The sequence below is a fragment of the Anser brachyrhynchus genome (assembly GCF_964034855.1).
Source record: "Anser brachyrhynchus genome assembly, chromosome: 15".
Classification (NCBI taxonomy): Eukaryota; Metazoa; Chordata; class Aves; order Anseriformes; family Anatidae; genus Anser; species Anser brachyrhynchus.
Genome location: NC_137733.1, coordinates 7,648,621 through 7,667,057, shown reverse-complemented (window position 1 = coordinate 7,667,057; position 18,437 = coordinate 7,648,621). Strand labels below are relative to the sequence as shown.

Here is an 18,437-nt window from a genome sequence, read left to right as displayed (position 1 = left end):
CTGAAAGAAAACAGGAAATATAATTCTAAGAGTAGTATTGAAAGAGTTAAGCAAAGACAGAAGAGATTGTAATTTAGTGCAGAATCCCAATTATACTAAAGTAAACAAACCCTGTTTGTGACCATTAAATGTAAACATGAAATTTGATAGGAAATTAGTCACTATAGCATACTCTAACTATTTTACAAAACAAAATATCTTGAGTAGTTACACATTTTGTTCTTTCATATTAGTGAAAGAAGTTGATGTTCTAAGCAGCTGATTTTAAGTATCTGTCTCTTGGGAAGAAAGTACTTTAACTGTAAGTTGATAAATTACCCTACCACACAATAAAACAACAAGCCCTGGGTGCAAAATGCAGCTAGATCAGCATCTGACATCCATTTTGTACTGGCATGAAGACTTTACAAGATTTAGGGCAATGAAAAATGATCCCCAGCTCGTGTACTTAGCACACTCTGCTCAACAGAACCCACCACGGTATGTACCACAGCAAAGGCAGCGCTGGAACAGTGAAGGCTAAGGGTGTCTTTTCTGGCGGCAGTAGTAAAAAGGGCTGAAGAGCTCCCACCAACATCGAGGGGGGCCTTTCTTCAGCTCCCTTGGGAGGGGGAATTGAGCCCAAGCTAAGAGTGAAGCAACTCCTTCTCCACTGTTTGCAGAGGCACTGTAGGCTGCATAGGGAAAGGCAAGGCACAAGCAGCAGCAAGGTAATGCCACCCCCAGTGTAAGGAGAAAGGACCACACTGAAAAAAGCTCGTGAGAAGTCAGTGGTAGCTGTTACTATCTCATTTCTGGTGGGTGAAACTCCCAGGGTGTCGCACACGGTCCCAGCTATGGCCTTTCCATGTACAACCAACTATAAAGTATTTTCAACAATTCGGTAAAGAATGCAGAACAGACACGGAGGTTTATGTCTATATCTCTTCATGCTACAGCTACCTCAAAAGACCTTCCTAAAACCAGTTGTTTCATCCTAAGCTCCTAACAATCTTTTTTTTTTTTCTTTTTTCCTTTACGTGCACTTAGAAGTTAACTGCATTGGTGGTATCATTACAGGTAAACCAGTGATTTCTTGTATCTGCTTCATAGACACAAGATCTGTTGCAGTGAAATTAATCAGAATGAATCAGGCATCAGAAACTATTTGGGGAACAGGCAAATGATGTGCAGCAGCCTTCAGCAAAGAGACTAACTTTTCGTTGTTACAGATGGCTGATTACAGGGCCTAAAAAGAGGGCTCGAGAAAGAAAAAAAATAGAAGCATGGTGAAGAATACATTCTTCATAGAGAGCCTCAATCCCTTTTCCTGTGTAAGGAAAGATGGTTTAGAGGCTGCACAAGGCTCTGGTAGAAAACAAGCCCCCCAGCTTCTGAAAAATAGATAGGAATGAAAAAAATGGATTTGCAAGGCACCAAGACTGGGTGCTGGCAATGCAAATCACCTGGGTATTAAACAAGTCTGGATTTCTTGTAGCAAAATGGAGGACTTCTGCATAATGCATCAAAAGACAGAGGGAAGCACAGGACACAATTCAATTGTACAGTCCAAAGCAGAATAAAGCAACTAGAGACAGCTTATTGATCTGAAGAGAAAGATAAAGCAATACATGTAGATAGGAACATTTCTCTTTGTTAGTGTCACGATTCCACAGCATTTACTGACCATCCAACTCAGAGACCATCTTCATTACTGCCATTATTGCTACCCTACTTAGAGTCATTCCTCACTTTGACACAATGCACTCTAGATGCACAAAACACGAGGAAAAATAAATATCACCTCCATGCAGTTTAACAGCCTTTTCATTTGGCTGCTTAATGGGAGGGACTGATTCTCCATTCGTGCTGATGGAGAAAAGGAACAGTAAATCTGGATTACTGAGCAGCAGTAAATTTGGCACTTTCCTTTAGAAGCTGTGATGTAATAGGGGTATTGATGAGTCTCTCCGGATTTAGAAATCTTTTAGAAACCTTTTTTTTGGTGTGTAACACCTTAAAACACAATCCAGTCACTCACCCAGACATTTTATCAGCGTTTGCTGAGTGTAAGTGCAAGTCCACCTGTGACAGCATTTTGTCTGCCAGGGGTACCTGTGTCATACGATTCACCACTGAGAAGACAAAAGAATAGTTACCAAAGGCAACGTCAGTGTTTCCTGAGCAATAAAACTCAGTCCCATCAATAGCCTGCACCCAGAGCTCCAAAAACTCTCCCAAGAAGAAAATCAAAAATCACTGGCTGTTGAATCAAGGCTTGATAGGATTGCCAGAGAGAGCACTGCAAAGCACAGAAGCTAAACAAGATTCGATGTTCACAATTATACAGGTATGAAAAAAGTTCACTAGGGTTAGGCTGATTTCCTGTTACCTTCCTTATCATACCAGGATTCTCATCACAAAACAAACAAACAAACAAATCACATAAAGGAAAAAAAAAAGAAAAAAAAAAAAGAATGATCCCACAAAGGAAAGCAAAATGCTATTTATTTTTAAAAATGAAAAAAAATCAACAAAATAAATTAAACCAAAGACAGCATGACTGGCTCAGTCCAGCAGGTATTTTGTATGTGAGCTTCTGACACTATGCAGTACATAAAACACCTGTGGGAACACATGCAGCATTTGCACGTGCTGGGAAATGATAAAAGAAGTGACAAAATAAGAGAAGCTAAAGGCAGAAAGCAGTGCTGGAAGGTGCAAGCCTTGTGGATGCCTTCTGACTGGACTTTTTCCTGAGGCCAAAACCAGGTCCTTAGTACGTCATCTACAGCCTCATTTATTTCCTACCTGCTGTACACTGCAGTGCTATGTCACTCTGATAAAGGCACAGATTCGGTTTCTCATGCTAAAAGGTAACTCATTTGCACAGAGACGAAACCTGACAGAGGGCTGCCCCTCACCTAACCTGTCAATCTTTAGAATTTGAGTATGCATCAAACAAGGAGCTCCTGGATGGGATCTATCTGGAAAGAAATGACTCTTTACCATCACTATGCAGGAGCTTGTGTCTTGCCATTACTGTACCAGGCTGTGTTAGTAATTATAGTATCGACTGTATTATGAAGCACAACAGATGAATTAGAGCTGATTTGGATGTAATTCCATAAATAATTTCCACCTCAGAGGCAGAGTTGTCCTGCCCTTGTCCTCATCACTTCACTCTGTCCCATGTTGCTCTTTCATTTATTATAAACAAAAACAACAACAACAACAAAATATTTATTTTTAAACCTGATAATTTCATGACCCATTTTACTGTGCAGACCCACACAGAGTTGCATGTCTGCAACTGTGGGATCAGCAAACTGCATCATGACAGAGCAAATAAGAGACTGGAGAAGAGTGGGAACATCAGAGGTGAGCTTTAGTGGCAAAAAAAGTTGCAAGAAAATACACCAAAGATATGAGCAGAATTTTACTTCATCTGTTTTCTTTTTACTGAGATGAATTATAATAGAAGTGAAAAGATGAACAGGTGAGAACCTCCAACCACGCCAAAATCAAAGCATGTGAAAAATCAACCAGGGAAACAGGTAATTACACTCCTTGTGCATTAGCTGTGACAGCACGTTAATCTTAACACACAGCTCTGGGTGTATAAACAAGTGCAAAGAGCCTAGATATCAATATAGTTAAAGACATGCATAAGAAAATTGCCATATATCAATTAACTCTATATTTGCTCAGAACAGACTTTTTTCCCACCAAGCCCTTCCAAAGCCCAGTCTGGTTCTCAGAAGAGGTATAAGCAAGCACTTGCTTTCCCAGAAATTGATGTGAAACCGGAACACTTTGTTTCAGAAGTTCTGTGTAGGCTGAGCAAAGTTTTCTGAGTAAGACTGAGGACCAGTATTAGCATTATTACCAGTTCTGAAGCTTCTGGTTGCTAAGATGCATTGATTTCTCTCAGGAAGCATACTGATTAGCTGACATATCTTTCAAAAAATAAGAATGTGAAACACAGTCATTTGGAAATTAATAGAGTCTTACCAGTGGAGGAGTTTCACATTTAAGTGGCTATAGCCACTATTTGCCACTAGGCAAATGTCATCCTCGAATTGGCATCCAAACCAAGTTTGAGGAAATTTCCCGTTCATTTCTAGGTTCTACAAAAATATAAGGGATTGATAATTCAAGTTGATCATAAGTCTTCTACTAGCACTTATAATAATGATACTTGGCAACTAATAGCATTTGGGAGCAGTTTGTGCATATTCTATCAGTGTTAGGAAATTTGTAAAGCAGATGTAGTCCCTCTGATACTGCAACTTAAACTTCCCTGTGGCTCTTATTTGTCAAATACACATATTGCACAAACACCCTGATTGCCTCTGTCATCAAAGAGATCAACAATATCCTGAGTCCTCAGTATGAGCCTTTCTCAATCTTTCACAGCGTGTGGTATTTCTGGGACTGAGGCACAGGAGCAGAAGATGCTCATACAGCCACTGGCCAGGCTATCCAGCATCCTACAGATTAACAGATTTGTCAAGTGAGGAACATTTTCAAAATTACCATCATATAAACAGACAAAACTTTGTGGGTCCTTTTTCATTGTAAATTTGGGTAGCTGAGCAAATGAGACAAAGGTCCAGTGGGTGGGCGTATTGCCATTTTGCATGCCACAGCTGTGTGGCTTCCTAATAGCTCTTGCTCTCCACAGCAGAACTTAAGATTTCCCAGTTGACCTTACTGCTATATTTAACCAACTAAATATAGAGAATACTTGACTCAAATTTGGAGAGTGCCAGTGCACTATTTCTCACATGACAGCCATACTAACAAATACAATCAATGCCTGGGAATAATGCAGCGTGATGTGCCTGGGGATGGAACCCCAGAACCCCCCCCAGGGTTGTCCCCTGGTGACCAGCAATGTGTCACTGGACGTGGGGTCACGGGCATTGCTCTGCCTGCCCTGACACCCCACGGCCGGGGAGACTCTTACCCTATTAAGTGAAATTCCGATAGTTTAATTCTGGTAGCAACACTGCCAACATTTCTAATTCTATAATTACTAGTGACAGGGGAGGGGGATTTTTATTGGATGGTAGTGTTTGTTGGATTATTTTTTCAATTCTGGTTAATATTTCTTCATATAGTAAATACAGGTTTACTGAAGGAGTTGGTTTTTCCTTCCTTTCAGAGATGAGTGTTCAGCCTCCCTACTTCCCTGTCCTAGTGAGCCCAAGTAGATCTTTTGTATTTGTCCTTTCCAGGGGGGACAGCAGGCAAGCTGCTCCACTTTGCACATCACCTCTGGGACACAGACAGACAGACAGACTGGCTGGGGAGGTAGCTGCTGCTCCTTTCCAACCTTGAGGAAAGAGTTTGCTCCTTTGCCTTGCTCAGGTCAGAACGGCACAGAAAGTGGGAACACTACAATGACATCCTTTGGTACACATTCATTAGAAGAAACCCTTATTGTGGTAAAGTAATATGCATGGGAATTACTCTGATAAAAACATTTGCAGGATTAAATGTTTGCTTTCAGTATCACAGCCTTGAATTCAGGTCTGCATCGCATCTTCAGACCAGCAAAACTACTCCATCCTCTATGACTATGAGTATCAGATTGAAATTTTATTCTGAGATCATTTTTGACTTCTTAAAAAAGAGGAATTAATTCTAAAAAGCACTAAGTTTAGTCACAGTTTTGTCTTAATTATAAATTCAGTTTTCCTTTTTTTTTTCTCTTTTCTGAGGAACTTACAACGAAACAAGCACTATAGCTGAGTTTTTTACTCTTCAACTGCGGTACTATCAAAGCCCCACTAAAATATCAATATGTTCTAAAACATGTGGCACCTTGCTGTTCTGGATTTTCTTTTAAAATGAGAAAAGAAAGAAAATATTAATGTCTTACTTGAAGCATATTTTACACATTAGAAATACCATGATTCAAAAGGACTCTTTTATTACCAAATCCTTAGGGAATGCACATGGTTAACAGGGTAACTAATGTGCACTAGATGTTTCAGAGGCAGGCTCTGCTGGAGCAGAAGGTGTGCTGAGTCTGTTAGCTGGAAAAAGGCTACAGAGCGAATGCAAAAAAGCTATGAGGCATTTCCACATCTCTGCATCTGGATCTAACAGTGGAAGGTTTTCTAATATTTTTCACGTATATTATCATTGCTGTGCGCTGTCTTTTACATAAGGGGATTTAAGTACATCATCAGGACAAGGATCAGCACAATTTACCAACTGAATTGAACTTTGCATTTGAGATATTTTTTTTTTTGCGTGTAAGTTTTAAACGTTTAAAATTTTAGCCTTTAATTAAAATTATTAACATTTTAGTACAAGTTTAAGGGTTGATTTGTGACACATCCTGGTTAAACATGGTTCCATAAGAAGAACTTCCATTCCATAGAGCAGAAGACAGACTTTACCTTTTACATGAGTTTATATCATCCATACGTCACAGAGCAGTGGCCATTGTGTATCTGTTCTATAAAGCATTTGCTTTGAGTGAAGCCTGGGACTTGACTCAGTTAAGAATTCAGTATCAGACATTATGGCAAGGATGACAACAGAACACAAGAAATACCCTTAAACACGATATTAACATACGTGATATTTCTGTACTCTCCTTATTCAGCTGATATAAAGACAGGCAGGCATAACAAACCACACAGCCATTAATTCAAGCATGTAAGCATAAAGCATCCAGTAAAAAAAGCTTTAGCTCTCATAGTACTGTTCCTCCTGTCCAGTAAAGATCGAAAATGGCTTTAAAACTAGTAAAAGGCTGTCATACTGTAGGCTGTTATATTAATTATTTTTTCTTCATAAAAGTCCAGCCACTGGATAGGATTTGTAGAGCTGTTATATAACAAATGGTAACCTAAACATAACCTAAAAAATAAGTTTTGCTAGAAATTGAAAAGAAAAGCAATATCCACTCACAGAACAAAACAGTAGTGCTTGATTAAGGGTGGGATATTTATCCTTAGGGCTCAGAGCTGGAGGATTTCCAGGACACTTGGAGGGAGTGGTGACACAGTGGTGCTGCAGTTGAAGGAGAGATCAGGAGTGCAAACACATGCAGATAAATCCCTCTCTCCCAGAATCATTGCCTTCTCAAAACTGTGCATCAACCTCTGACTATCGGCACTGCCTAAGTACCTATTTTTTTCAGTGTTCCCGGTTTCTACGTATTCATCTCAGTGAAGCTGATAACATTTCTTCTTACCTATGAGACAAGGTCATTTTTCTTAAAATAACGTGAAAACTGCTAAACTCTGTTCTTCACTCCACTTGTGTACCTCTGGAAGCTAGCACTCAAGACACAACACTAGCTACCTTGATACTAAGATACATCTCTCTGATATACAGTATATATTTCTCCATAACAGATTTCCAAAGAGCATCAGAGCTCTCCTCTCCTTGCAGCCTGTACTAATGCGTTAACTTGTAGGTAGCCACAGAATAGGAAGCGATAGCTAGTTTCCTGATCTGGTCAAGTACTTCCTTAAAAAGCACTTATAAGTTATTTAGCAGTGCTTTAAAAATTAAAATGGCTTTGCTTTTTTAGAATAGCAGATATCTGACTCCAGTGTGGCACTTACAAGCAGCAGATGAAGCAGAGATGAAGCATATGCAGATGAAGTAGATGCACTTGTGGAGGAGATCACAACTTCCACCGCAGTGGCTGCCAAGCAGGGCGAGTGGTGCCAGTGGATCGCTCACTGCTGGGAAGACCAGGGCCGTAACCTGCCCATTAGCCCATTAACACTTCTGAAGGCAGCACTCTGTGTCTCATGTATTTTCACCTTCACAGCTTCACCCATCCCTCTATAGAAATCATCCATAAATGAGTGGGAAGGCAGAAGGTTTGCAGAACTAATCTGATATTTAAGAAGTGGGCTTTTCTCCTCTTCTGACAGCAGGAAATATTCAGAGTGCTAAGGTCAGACAGCTCGGGCACTCCTTGCTTTTAAGCAGCAAGCATTTTCACATCCTTTCAGCCAAGGACATGAAGCAGCGGCCAGATTTAAGCAATTAAGTTTCATTTCAATAGTAGTTAGGTGGTTCAGAAGGAAAGGGGTTTTCTGAAGGAGTGCAGGTGTACCTGCCTTAGGAACACATGCACGGAGTATCACAAAAAGGTGACACAATTCATGCGTTTTTAACACAGGACCTTCATTTTGATATGTAGTAAAGATAAATTAGAAAAACAGAGGTGTGTTATTTTCCATCACAAAGAAAAAAAAATGTAAGAGAACTCGAAAGAACAGAGAGGAGGGATACCCTTGCAGGTTTATAAACTGCCTGTTCCAAATCAGAACTATAAGTGTTGTACACTTTACATCTGGTTGGTTGAAGCATGTTGCCACCATCCTACCCCTCTGTGGTCTGTGAATAAACACATACATAAAAACCTATACTTCATTTTCGCTTGTTGTTTTGTTTTGAGAAAAAGGCAGTATATTATCTAATGCTGAGTGTTAATAAATACTTTGTCAGAAAACCAAAAAAAAAAAAAAAAAGGAACTAAATTTGAACCTAAAAAGCTATTTTCCTTTTCAGGATTCTTTTATAAATTCTCGGTCTTCTTATAGTCCATCCTATCGCTAAAGGATAATGTATCAAACAAAAGGATAAGTAAACCAGAGAGAGTTATACTAATGGAGACAGATGCTCAGTTATTCAAATAGGATGGCTGTCTGCCTCTGTTGAGACACCTGCTTTAAGTAATTCTAAGAAATCTCTAATAAAGAGATTATATGAAATTCAATACTTAGTGTTGCCAAAAAATATCAAACACTGACATAAAAGAGCAGGTATTTCTGAAACGTATCTTTCACATACAATTGTTTTGTATTTATTCGTACTTTTAGATGGCTGTCCTACTTACTTAGATACATGCCAAGCTCCATGAAATGCTTTTCTGCTGTTCGTCAATTTATATGCTGATGTGAAGTTAATCTCAGTTCACCATGTCCCTTCACAGAAGCTGTAATTCTTCTTTATGATGTTTTTCTCAGCTTGCTGCACCATGCATACCTTTATCTATCAGCCTTTATAGGAGTGTAAGGGCTATGCACCTCCACTGGGGAAAAGGTATACATAAATAACCTTTCTTTTTCCAGAAAATACAGATTAATGATTTAAATATACATACATATTTATAAACATAACCCGCTCTTTTCAGTATGTTATGTTTGAGTACCAGCATTTCAAAACTACAAGCAACATTAGAAAACAGGGTTGTCTCCCTAAAACAACCTAAACTTCCTAAAGAACTCCACTTTTTTACCAAGGCACAGGACGCTGCATACAGCTCTCATCTTTTAGATTACAAGGACTTAGCAGTCCACATAAAGCTTCTCCTTAGATGGATTATTCTGAGATCAATTATTAATAAAGTTAAATTCTAGAAAGAAGGTAGGTTTTATACAATATATATTAATCTGCAGGGAGAGGTTGGTCACACATCGACATATCAAACTACCTAACCAAGATTACCTCTGATTTAGATGAAGGAAAGCTGCAACACAGCAGCAGAATCCCCAAGAATGTATCTTTTTGGCTTGGCTAAGAACAAGTGATGTATACAGGCAAGTGTAACGACAAGAGCTTAAGAGCCTTTCCCTGTGCAAAGATTCACAGACAACCTCATCCATATAGTCACTCAGCCCATCAAAAAAAAAAAAAAAGAAAAAAAAGTCGTATCTTTTTGCTCATTTTGTAATATTTCTGTATATAGTATCAGAATCAAAGATGATGCTTTTTCCTTTACAACAACACCAGCTTAGAAAATCATCTCAGCTCAAGATAACACTCTAAAGCAATATGCATAAGTGATTTCTCTCGGGTGATACAACAGCCACAAGAATTGCCAAAGAACCTGTTCAAGCTGTTACATGGGAATTGATACCTAGCTGTACTGAAATGAGAGAAGCATGGTCCAGAATAAATGTGAGAACAGAATTTAAAATTCCTTGGGCTGCTGCCCACGAGGGGAGACCTCGCTCAGCGTGAGCACCAGGCAAATCGTGTGGGAGTCTGTGCCTCAATGGTCAGCAGTCGTGGATGCAAAATGGAAACTTCATGCCATTTCATCAATTACAAATGCAGTAAACCAAATCTTGCTCTCTAGTATCCTGGTTAATATAAAGTAACCATAGTAGTCAACAGAACTGTTCCTGGTATTGGAGATGGGAGCATTTGGCCCTGTTAGCTTCAGAAGAACCCCAGTGATGGATGGTAAGAGCTCAGACACAGAAAAGCTCCCTTTTGTGGGGGAACACTACTCAATGAGCCTTTGTAATATTTCTTTCCCTGTACCATTTCTCAGGGTTTTTATTTGTTTCCTTGTTTTTAAATGTATGCAGTAGCAAGATCTCTATCTCCTCCAAGCCTCAGCCTTTCATTAATTAACTGGAGGGGGACAGGCAGTGCAATAAAAGTGGACAAAGCCTTTTTGCATGGCTTTAGGTGCAGCTGAATATAGGGTGGACAAAATGCACTTTTCTTTCACCTAAATATACCTTCCTTGCTGTAAGAGAAGGAAACCATACCATCTACATCTCCAAGAGGCCAGGACAAGCATCAGAAACAGAGAGCATTTACCCAGGATTAAAGTTGACTCAGAACATCCACATCTACACATATGCTTTCACTGACAATTGATGCACTCAAACATAGTTTGCCCTCTTTTAACTTCAGCAAATTATAGGCTTTGTAGGGGTACATTTTCAAAGCAGCCAATGACTTGTGCCCATGAATCTCAATTACTTGCTAACGAGATGTATGACTCCCTTTCAAAGAACCCCTTTGAAAATGTACCTCGTACTGTTTGAATGTATCCTTGTGTTCTCTAAGGGTGAGGCAATTTCCCTAAACCTTGAAATGGGCTGGTAGAAGGAATCAGTACTTCATGCTTTCTGGGAGAAAAACTAAATCACATGGAGCTATATCAAAGTAGCGACTGGTGTGGGCAGGGAATCATTATAATGGTGTGAGGCTGAAAACTTTTTAGACTCCTGCATAATTGCAACAAGAAGAGAATATCACTGACATGAGGCTGAGAAGAGGCAAAAGGGAATGTGCTGCCATTTATTTATTTTTAAATGGAACAGACAGTTCAGAAATTGAATGGCTGTGCACAGCTGGCAAAGTATGGCCAGAAAAATAATCAAAGGAAAAAAGGGAACGGAAGGGGAGAGGAGGAGCAGGGGACATGGAGAGAGAAAGACAGAGACAAAGAAGAGAGGAAGATTAAAAGTAAAATCACCACAATGGAAATGCAGCCCTGCAACACGGGAGTACTAACGTGAGAGATGTATGGTCCCATAACAGGGAACCAAAGGAAATAGAAATAGAATCAAACAATAATAAAGTCACATTATTAAGCAATCTGACAGTAATTATTACTTTGCTTATTGATTAAGTGGGTTTGCATAGTAAATATAGTTTTATACATAAAATTCTTGAAACGTTTTGGCTTGGGAATATAGAAGAAGACAGGAACATCTGAAAGGTGAATTTGGCTGCTGTGCACCTCATTCAAAGTGTCTTCTGTTTTGATGTGTCACTGTTGTTAAAGCAGCATGCCCAAAAAAGGCAGCAATCACAGGAAAAAGTCTAATAATTAATAGCAGTGATGTAATTACACGATGAGTCTGTTTCTTTAGTGAGAACTAAAATGTCACTGGGAACAAAGGCTTTGCAATAGATGGTTTAAACAAGTTAAGTAAGTTGAAATAAGAGAGCTTAGCCTGAAACTTCTGCAGATAAGCATTAATGGTAACTCACTATCTTCACTTTCTGCAATACGTATTGCTGAACCCAAGCAATTCATATTTCTGAACTTAGCCTCTCCCCTGGAGATCTCCTCTAGTTTTCCTTGGAGGTTACCCTGGATCAGTTTTACAGGACCATCAAAAGATATTTTGAGAAGTGAAGACCAAATATCAGCAGATTTCAAGATATTTTGGGGACGAGGCCAAGGTATCTAAAGGATTCTCTCTCTCTCAAACCAAAGCTTCCTTTGAGACTTTGGTACTGCCATCATCACAAATCAGTCTCCTGTGTCCCCACTAACCACTGGTCTAGGGCACTGTAACACTCGTAGCAAAACAAAACCACTGGGAATATCGTCTCCTCTAATACATATGACTCCAAGTCTGCCCACACAGTAAAATTAAGTAATGATACATTTTTTAAAATGCATGAAAGGAAAAAAAAAAGAAGATTTTAAAGTTGTACTTGTTGTGAATTTGGAGGTGATAAATGCAGTAGACTAAAGTGAAAATGTATTTATGCTCCTGTTTTCCATTTGCTAACTGTTCTCACACATGTAACTTACCCCACAGAAATCTGCAAAAACAAATTCATGCGTGTTTTCTCACATTACGCTTTTTATAAACAAATAACTGTCTGTAGGGTTAGCGTTCTCCCTAGGGCTAATTAAGAGTTAAACTCTCTGAGAAGTTATCTTAGTAAATTGTAGCTATTGTATGCTATTAAATGTCAATTACTGGGGTAAGCTGATTCCTACTGCATATTTATTAAGATTAATTTACAAGGTGTATTGAAGGAATTATTGAACATTTTAAAAATGTTAATAGATACAATTACTAATAAATCATCCTGACAACAAAAAATCTCTCCCATTCTTCAGCAAGACCATGAAGCTCATTAAATCTCTCAAATGAAACTATGACTGTTCTGTCAGACACACAATTAGTGTTTTGCAGCTACTGCACTGAAACAGAATGGTCTCATCTAGGGATGCTGGGTAGTGTCAGCACGGTAATTCTCAATATATGTAATGTACTCAACAGCCCTTTCCCCCTGGCTGGCTGCCATTTCTGCCTGCATGATATCTTGCTGCCTTCAGAATTCACAGTTCATCTTTCTGTAACAGAGGAGACCGGCCTGAAGGGATGCAGAAGGAAGTGCCTCTATTAATTAACTGACAAGTAATGACTTAGGAAATTCCAAAATCAAAGATGAAAGTCCACTGTCAGGGCAGATTCTCAGTATTCATTCAGTTTACGCACGGTGACTTGAGGACACAGATTACTCGGCCATTTTGTCATTTACAAGCAATCCTCCAACACCTACAATAGCGGTTCACAAGAAAACACAGTGTCAGGGAGCTATTTTTTTTCATTTTTTTTTTCATTTTATTCCTCTTGTATTGCTATGACCTTTAAAAATTATTATGTGTATGGTTTTGATTTGATCTTTTCATGAGTTACCCTCTCATCTGCTCTTCTTTCCTTCCTATTTCCTTCAAGCTCTATACACGATATTATCAGTGGGTGCATTCCTCTGATTTTTCTGTTGGCCTTCCCTTGAAACATATTTTCCTAACATTTGCTTCTCTATTAGCCCATGTCCCTGAAAACACAAGCAACATGATTAATCAGCTACTGATCTTTTTCTCCTGCTCCCTTTATTAAAACATTTGGAAGACAATTCTCTGCTGCCCAGGTGACTCCTCTGCTGCTGAGAGCAGGCAGCTCTGGTTGTTTTTCCAAGGGTAATTCATCTTCTTGCTTTCTATGCACAGCTACTAACAAATCAATCAAACTCTTATATTTGAATTTAGTAGAGGCCTTGGACGGCAGGCAACATTATTTCAGCTTGTATTGAAAAGGGACACCTTAAAAAGAGACAGAATTGTTCTCTCGTTTTGTTTGAATGGAAGCAGCTATTTATTTAAATCTACAACTGCCTGTAGATCAGGGGTGTGTGCAGTAGAAGTAGCACAATATCATCAGTATAGTAAAACTTAAATTTACCTTTTTTTTTTACTTTTTTTTTGGGGGGGGGGGGGCAGGGTGGGGGGCGCAGATATAAAGATGAATCCCTGGAATAAAAGCATGATGATGATAAACTTGTTCAAGATTAATTGGTTGTAAACACTGGTAAAACAAGCAGATATGCAGACTATCTGCATATTATGTAAATACGTAAAAAAATGCCATTTCAGGTGGGATGATTACTAGAGGTGGCAGAATATGTTTCCTTTCTTTTCATCAGTCAAGATAAATTAGCAGGGACGCTAACATATTTCACTAGAACACATTAAGAAACCACTAAATAAAAATATTTCTCTAAGGCATTAATTAGAGAGAGTTTAGTTTATGTTCATAAACCTTTTTACATTCTTTTTCTTAGAAAGGTCATTTCATGAAGAGCTGAACGTTTACAATCCTGGGTGCAAAACCTGCAGCTAACAGGAGAAAGCGGCTAAATGAGAAAATACTGAAGGAAAATGGCATTTTTCATCTGATCTTATATGATACTTCTTTAACTATAAAGCACCTAGGAGAAATAAACGCAATTCTCCCCTGCCCCATGTCAGCTATTTGTAAGGACCAAAAAGGCGTTCCCAGCCAAACATGGGAGCTTTTTGCTCCTTACAGGCATTCCCAAAGCCCCCGGCAGAAGTGGAGAAATCGTACTTTCCTCCCTCCCCGCTGCAGCCATGGAGCTGCTCAGCCAGGCCGGGGAGAGGAGAAGGCTCCGTGTGTGTGCCATGAACCCGAAAGGGACCGGGCAGTCTTTCCTCTGGGACTTGCAAAAGACCGGCTGGGGCTCCTTTGCAGCGAAACCTCATTATCCTGAACCGCACCGTATGGCTTTTTCTGCCATTCTCCTCTTTTTATTCCTTCTAAATAGAAGCGGAGGAAGGAAATCAGGCAAAATGTAGATTCACACCATTGTAACAGGCATAATACTTGTTACTGTTATTCTGACCCCATCAAAAAAACTCTCACACTCCCGTTCTTGTGTACGTTAGTTGGAGAAAAAGCCCAGCTGGCTTCCTTCCCACTCAGACACCCAGCCTCTGCACGACAGAAACAACTTGCTCTCGCAGACTGAATCACCCTGCCCGTGCGCTGCCTGTGCCGCAGGCGGTTCCTCGCCTTGGCGGCCTCCAATGGGTACTTCTGCCACTGGTGGGCTTGTGGTGGGACACAAGGGTCTGAGCAGCTTCAGACTCACAGTGTGGGGCTCGGATGGACCTGGCAATCCCATGCACCTCCTCTGGCTCCAGGGAGCTGCATACAGCAAAATGCCTGCAGCCCACCCGTGCTCTGAGCTCTGCCATCTGTGCGTGAGCCTGCGACTGAGCTGAAAATCAGTCCTACAGGCCTGCGAAGGAAAAGCCACTGCAGTTTGACTGATGCCAGTCAAAAAATGCTGAGAAAGTTTATATAGTGTATGAATAAAACTCATCTGCCATAGGGGCCACGTGCTCGCTCCATTCACAACGGAGAACCTTGCCAGTGGCGCAGTCTTTGGTGCGTTTCTGCAGTAAGGAACCGCAGCACAGAGCTGACCTCTGACTCCACTACCTACAGAGCAAAGCCTCGGTGATTCAGCGATATCTCTGTCTTACAATTACTTGTCTACAAGCTTAATAGCACGTTTCCAAACAGCTTCCTGCACGGTGCCTAAGTCGAGCTGTAAGCAACCCCTGTTACCATTGCGCTCTGTCCACAAAAGAGGAGTGGTACATTAGCTCTAAAAAAATAATGAAGTTTAATGACTCAGTTATGTCTTTGTCTTTATCAAAATATATGAGCAGTTTTCATAAGGGAAAAGCACTTCTCTCAGCTATATATGCATTGTTTGAAAAAGAACTGATAATAAGTAAAATGAGGAGAACAGATTTAGAAAGTCAGTTTCCAGTTTACAATATTCTCCAGGCATTTTTTTTGCTAATTACGTACTATTTGTTTTTAATAACAATGGGGGCCCTGAAACGTCCTCTCACACATTTTCGAGAAGTAAAGTTTGACATGCAGCAAGTATCTTCTGCCCTATTTGCCTTTTTCGCCCCCTGCTTGCAGCAGCCCTGGCTGCCCTGAGCTCTCAGCACCAGCCACCGGCTGCCAGCACTTGCATGTCCTCCCCAGCCACAAAGCGAGGTGCTCCGTCCTGCTCACTGCTATGCATCAGGGGCCAGATCTGATAGGAAAGGAGTCTAAAACAGTCAGCAAATGGCATTATGTCGTGACCAGCTGCAGCTGGAGTCTTGGCTGCTCTTGTCAGTGAGCTCTATAGGTAATAAATGATTTTATTATGTCTCATATCTTTGTCTGTACAGCAAGTGGTCTATGCTGTTGCTCCTTTTATAAACACAAAGATCAAAGGCATTCTCCTCCCTCATGTATATAAATGTACGTTTGTGTGCATATATATAAGTATATATATATGTGTGTGTGCATATAAGCATTAAGTCTGCATCCTTCCTCCTTCCTCAGCAGCTTGGCACAGCATGGCTCCTGAGGTGGAAACCGTGTCTGGTTTTGAATGTGTAAGCAACAATAATTGCCAAGATTACCTTTTTATTATCCTCATTATCTTAGCCACGTGCACAGTTTTTTTTTCAAACAGCCTTTTATTTGCGAGGAAGCAGAATTGATCCAGCACCTGAGAACTATGGGAGATGGGGTGCAAGATCAAGCTTGATGCTTTAAAAAAAAAGAAAAAGGAAGGCTCTGCTCATGAAACGGATCAGCCGCAAATCTGATGTCTGTTTGTGACAACTAAACTAGAAACATTTTTCAAACAATTCATTCCTACATAAAGGCTAAAGTTGTAAAGGTCAGCAGAATGCTGAATTATTTCTTATTAAAACCGCCTGCTGAAGGATACTTTTCCAGTGCAACTAGACCATCAAAAGATTGTGCTACTTTGCTTACATGATTTTCTTTTTTTTTTTCTTCTTATGCATTTGTCAGGAGAATACCTTTATGTTCTGCACTTTGGGGTTGTTTAGGAGATGGTAGCTCCAAGACAGAGAAATTCTGGATAAATATTACTGCTCAGTAATGTTTGAATATGCATCCTCTTGTTGTTGTTTACTACCATGGAAAAAACCCAAACAGTTACAACTGAAAGTAACAACAAAAAGAGAGCAGATTATGTTTTACACTTGGGAAGGTTATGAAATTTCAGAATTTGGTTTACTTCTTGGAAAACTCCACATTTTGGCATTCTCTGCAGAAGGCCAGTCCGGTGCTAAGCTCTGGCTGTCCTGCAGCTCACTGGTGTGGGCGCAGCTGCCGGGCAGCCGACAGCCGAGGAGCTGCAGGCTTGGAAGCCAAAGCGCCGGTGTCTCATCGGCACACCAGGGGAGCTGCACATCAGCTGGCAGCTGGAGCCGCCCGCCCGGCAGCTGTGCCGCAGCCGAGGCCGAGGCAGGCAGCCAGCTCCCAGCTCCCGGAACCCCATCAGCACGCTGGGCAGGCAGCTGAGGGCCTTGGCAGATAAGCTGACAGAGACCGATACAACTTTCAAAACCTGATTGTTTTTCATTAGCCTTTGGTTAAAACCAACCTGCCCCTGGGTAATGCTTTGATCTTCATAAATCAGCGTTCTCCAGTCAAAGCGTTTGTGCCTAGCTTTAGCTGAGGCTCCAAATCGCAAATTCCACGAGAGCTGGATGCCTGTCTCCACCAGATTCCTTTGAAAATGCACTCTTTGAGAGCAGCACATTCTTGGGACTCAGGCCTGATGCCATGGACTTTAATGTGTTCAGGATTAGAGCCCAATGGATTTCACGCTACCGACAATTGAGAGATAAACAATGGCTTTCCTGAAGATTCTTGTCAAATGGTCTTTTTCTGAAGACTCAGAACAAGAGGAAAGCATCATATTTACATGAATTTGAAATATTTACATTTTTAGTCCTCATTTTATCCTTTTTGAAGAAAGGAAAAATTACTAATGATTTATGCTATTTAAGAGTTGGAAAAAAACATGAATAATAAATGTCATTAATGCCACCAGCAATTAGACTTGAATTGTCCACAGACATTCATTGCTGCTTATTTTTCCCCTCACTGATACTACCACACGAAAACATGAATTCACAACTGAATTTGATGTAATTTTACATAGCTGGAATTAAGACTCAGTATGTTACTTACATGAGGGTCATGCTAATATTTAGTAGATACTCAATAAGCTGTTCTAATTGCACTTAGTCTGGAAATCAGAACAATTAACCCATCATGCTTGTTGAGCCCTGGGCTTGAAGTTTTACTACTGGGCTTCAGCTTTTTGCACAGAACTCCTTTAGTTTCAAGTGTTGTTTTGGAAAATAAAAGTAAATTCAGAATTTAAGGAAACATAAATTATTTATTAATTTATTCTTTAAATAAAAAGACCTTATTCTGAATCTAAGATTCAACTGGCTTGCTCCTGAGAGAGTGGCTGAGCTCCCGAAGCAATCACGTATTTTATTTTGCTCTTTCCAGGCTATATATTTTTATTTCTTTCCATGTATGTTTTTAATTCTACGCCTATAACAATTATATGGTATTTATAGCTGTATTTCATCAAAACCGAAATTTGATTGCCTATACATAAGCTTATACCCAAGCCTCATATTCCAGCACAGTATGCAAACTGCTGGGATGCAAGGCAGCTTGAATACGCCTACTTTATGGATGAAC

The 18,437-nt window shown here is 40.1% G+C and overlaps 1 protein-coding gene and 1 long non-coding RNA gene across 4 annotated transcripts in view; one reads left to right on the top strand and one right to left on the bottom strand.

Annotated features, from left to right (window-relative positions):
- Nucleotides 1-18,437, bottom strand: part of LOC308178534 — a 248,288-nt gene that overhangs the window by 130,763 nt on the left and 99,088 nt on the right. The window lies entirely within an intron of this gene.
- Nucleotides 1-18,437, top strand: part of SHISA9 (shisa family member 9) — a 180,357-nt gene that overhangs the window by 120,478 nt on the left and 41,442 nt on the right. The window lies entirely within an intron of this gene.